Below are 4,629 nucleotides of genomic sequence, written 5' to 3'. Positions count from 1 at the left end.
TATTTATATTCATATTTCAACATAGGGTTGTTCAATCGACCGATTATTAACGAGTGGGACGAATATCACCACACATTGCAGGAGAACAAAGAAATGGCCGCGAGCTACGGCAGAGACTATACGGAGAGGTCGACCCGCTAGAGTTCGTCTCTGAAGCGTCTCATGCTGGAGGCAGAAAGCGACGACAGCAGCCATGCTCGGCAGCACTATCATATAGATGGGCGGCCCGTTCTCCCGTGAAGGGGCCTCATGTCAAGCCCCGTATGCAGCCCCGGCTATTGAAGCCGTCTACATCGGAGGTGTCACCCGCGCCCATTTGACGTCATCAAGATGGCCTCGCTGCGAACGCTGGTGTTCAAAACATTCGCGCGTCCGTGTCTTTGCTTCCCGGCAGTTCCAGATGAGGCGTGGCTGAATGCAGTAACGAGGCAGGAAAATCTTACTAGAGACGGCTGCCGTGAAGAATTGTAGTGAATAGAGTACATCCTATAGATGCTCTCAACACACACAGACACACACACACACACACACACACACACACACACACAACACATACACACACATCACACACACACACCCTGCGCGCGCACACACACACACACACACACACCACACACACACACACGCCGCACACACCACACACAACACGCACGCACACACACACAGCACGACACACACCACACACACACGCACGCGCACACACACACAACAACACACACCACACACCACAACACACACACACACACACACGCACACACAACACACACGCACACACACACGACGACGACGACGACGACGACGACACACACACACACACACACACACGACACACACACACACACACACACACACACACACACACACACACACACACACAACACACGCGCGCGCGCAAACAAACTCAATCACGTGCTTTCGCACCATAGAAATAATATAGATACACTAGAACGCCGATTCGCATTCTATCAGCATTCTAGTGTATCTATAACATTTCTATGGTGCGCACGCACGCACACACGCATGTGCACGCGCACGCGGGAGCGTTTGAGCGTGTCTGTGTGTATTTGTCTGTATGCTTGTTTGTAGCAATATTATGTAGATATTCATATACGTAGGCTTATACTTATTTTCACCTAATACCTCACAAAATTGTAAATGGCAATATTCTCAACGCTACCTAAATAGATCGTCGTAATAAAAAGTTGTTAAATTTAGGTTTATTTTTTGTTTCATATTTTTTATGTCGATTTGTTACTAGGATTACGTTAACTTAAATGTATTATGAATTCCATTGTTGTAAATTTATTGGGAATATATTAAATTTTGCCCTTCCTTCATCCTTAAAATTGTTAAATATTATTTTGCTCAACTAACAAGATTGCCTATCAATTATATCTTACCGTCACCGGAAATTGTAAAAATTAAAAAAATATTTCCACTTTTTCACAAAATATAAGTAATTCTGTTCACTTTTTATGGTTAAATTGCTGCATTATGCTTCTTATTTTACTATATTGTCCGATGTGAACATACACTCGTGACTCATACATAGCCCATAGCAAGCAATTAATGTCAGGAACACAATATCAAATCGTCCAGGTTTTTGGATTTTTAACTAGTTGAGAAACAATCCTATCAGGTAAGAATTTGACGATACGTTTAGTCCTGTTAGTACTTACTTTTAATGTAAAAAATGGCAACAACAATTTTACAAATTTTACCATAGAAAATTCGGACGTAGTCAATTTAATATCTAATGCTAAATATTTTATATCTTTAATAATAGTATATAATCTTTTTCTGTATTTCGTTTTTACTTAACTCTAGTCGCAACATAATGAAAATCCATCGTGGGCGCGAAATAAAATTATGATTGATTGATTCAATGGTTGTTCATTATTAACAACAGTTATGCGCACGCTTGCATACATCGATACCGAGAAAAATATCAGCTGTAAATTTACCTGAGAAAATAAACAATTACACGAAACATTATAATTGTGGTATCGTAGTGCGGGTTCACTAGCAGTTTACATTGCGTTCTTAAACTACTACTAGTTTAACGTGAAAAATCATATCATACTTTATTAGGCGTAGCATTTAATAATCGGAAACTATAGCATGCATATAAAACGATAACACGGCGGGAGACTGCCTGGTTAGACCTAGCAAAAGTGTTATGAAATATTCATGTACCGGTTTCATGCGACACGTTGTGTCATTACGTTGTAGACAGCTTATAATCTACGTTATAAAGTCCAAGTTATATCAAAATAGAAATAATATCTAGGAATAAATTTCCGCCGGTCTGCGCTACTAGCGGCTACAGTACAACATCAAAAACAGCAGCCGCAAGCAGAACGACGACGACGATGACGACGACGACGACGACGACGACGACGACGACGACGACGACGACGACGACGGCAACATCAATTTTTAACAGTTACAGAAAAAATAGCAGCAGCAGCAGCAGCAAAATTACATAGCAACAAACGTGTGTTTTGCTTATTTAAACCAACAGTGATAGAGATGTGCAATTTTTCGATTATCAGATGGAGATATTTCGCGCTAACGTGTGATCATGGATGCGGTTGTTGATTTTTGTTTCACAATAATTAATGTTTTCGGTTTAAATCGTCACCCTTTCCTGTCGTTTTCTCTTATATTCGATTAGGTTAAATTCTATTATAACATTGGAACCGTGCGGGGTTGCTGAGCAGGATCATGGCTGTCCGTTGATTATTGGTCGGATTCACCAAGTGATAACAATACCCAGTTCAGAGAAAGCCCACGTGCGGGTTTACAATTACATTATAATAACAATAACATATAGATAATGAGTGATAACAATCAGTTCAGAGAAAGCCCACGTTTACGATTACATAATAATTATAGATAAACAGCCTGTTTTGTTAGCATCTATGACAAATACGACATACGCATATACGCTCTCCTATGACAATATGACAAATATTGCTGTATTATGTATTGCTGTATATGTGTTGTGCGCATCATAGGAGTTTAGGACCGCTATTATGAACTCAAGCAGTGAATTTCAGTTGTAAACGAAACGAAGTTGACTCGCCTATATTTGTCATAGGAAAAATCTTTCTATGACAAATAGTGCCATAGGAGAGCGTATATGCGTAGGTCGTATTTGTCATAGATGCAAGCAGAACATGTTGATATATTTATTTATTTATATAATGGGAAATGTTAGAAAATAGTTATAAGTAGAAGATAAATGTTAAAATCCTAGTCCCGAGTAAAATGCCAATGTCTGTAGCGTTATTTAAATTTCTTACTAAATTATTCCGCAATAATATTTTATACATACACGACGGTCGTATCACTCAAACAGCTGAAGTTGAATAGCACAGAGAAAAATGCCCAAGACAATTACCGCACGCGTGTGCGATCAATATTTTAGTTCATCAAAACGAAATCTCTTTGCAGAGCGAGAGCGAATTTACGGCGCGCGTAAGTTTCAACATGCAGTAATTATCTAGGATGAAGACGGCCGCAGTGAAGCCCTTGCTCGAGCGATGGAGATAATAATATACAGCCTTTTGTCGACAATGGCGTTCATGTGAAGCCATACCTAACACGCGCGCGAGCAGCAGCTGCCTCGTGATTCGCCTCTATCATATGGAAGCCCTGAAACGACATACGACTTTTTGAGTTTTCAAGTTTTCGAGTTTCTGAATTTCGTATCGTATATGGTACTAGAGATGGAGGTCAAGCAAGGGTCACACAGGGAAGAATGTAAACACGTGAGAACACGCCTTGAGAAATGTTTTAAAGTCGAAAACAGACACACTGCGTATGCGTTATGACTGAGATTCTAAATTTAAATTAGGCCCTATGCTTTCCTGCTTAATAGAACACACATTTACTCTCACGTTAGGGGATTCTAAATTTGAATTATGCTATCCCGCTTAAAAAGGCACACATTTACTCTCATGGTAGGGGATTCTAAATTTAAATTGCTCTTTCCTGCTTAAAACAACACGCATTTACTCTCACGGTAGGGTATTCTAAATTCAAATAGTATTTTTCCGCTAAATAACACATTTAATCTCACGGTATGCGATTCTAAATTTAAACTGACTCTCTGCTTTAATATCACGGAATAACGCATGCGCAGTGTGTTCTATTTAGGACTTCAAACATTTTCTACGACTTTCTTAACACTTTATATATATTGATCGGAAATTCAGAAACTCGGAAGCTCAAAAACTCGCATGTAGTCTCAGGTCTTCCATACTAGCAGACGATTAGCGTGAGCCTAATACAGTCGATCAGTTTACGGGTTCTAAGTCGTCTTCTTATTGCGTAATTTTCGTCATTTTGTTGTATATCATGCAGAACGAGTTCTACACTGACTGTCTAGAAACGTCTTCACGATTATATAATCATATAATTTATAATAGTGCAAATCTGTGTTATTATTGTGATTGTAACAGCTGTCGTTTCCCCATCTTCTCAAAGCATCTCCAATTATCGTTACTGCATACTCGCATAATTCCGAAATAATGTTTCAACTGTTTTATTTCGCATAATAACGCCGACAATGCTTGATAGAGAATGAACGTCCCCGAACTATTCCGGAGGCATGTATAGGTT

General features: G+C 39.5%; 1 protein-coding gene across 1 annotated transcript in view; it reads left to right on the top strand.

Annotated features, from left to right (window-relative positions):
- LOC106809988 (prostaglandin G/H synthase 2-like) overlaps positions 1-510 on the top strand; it is a 30,697-nt gene extending 30,187 nt beyond the window's left edge. The window contains exon 9 of the mRNA XM_014813240.1: positions 479-510. The gene's annotated coding sequence lies outside the window, so the exon portion shown is untranslated. The remainder of the gene's footprint in view (positions 1-478) is intronic.
- The last annotated feature ends 4,119 nt before the right edge of the window (positions 511-4,629 follow it).

This window comes from Priapulus caudatus, unplaced genomic scaffold (genome assembly GCF_000485595.1).
Source record: "Priapulus caudatus unplaced genomic scaffold, Priapulus_caudatus-5.0.1 Scaffold402, whole genome shotgun sequence".
Classification (NCBI taxonomy): domain Eukaryota; kingdom Metazoa; phylum Priapulida; class Priapulimorpha; order Priapulimorphida; family Priapulidae; genus Priapulus; species Priapulus caudatus.
The sequence above is the reverse complement of the archived record's forward strand: the minus strand, read 5'-3'. Positions and strand labels throughout refer to the sequence as shown.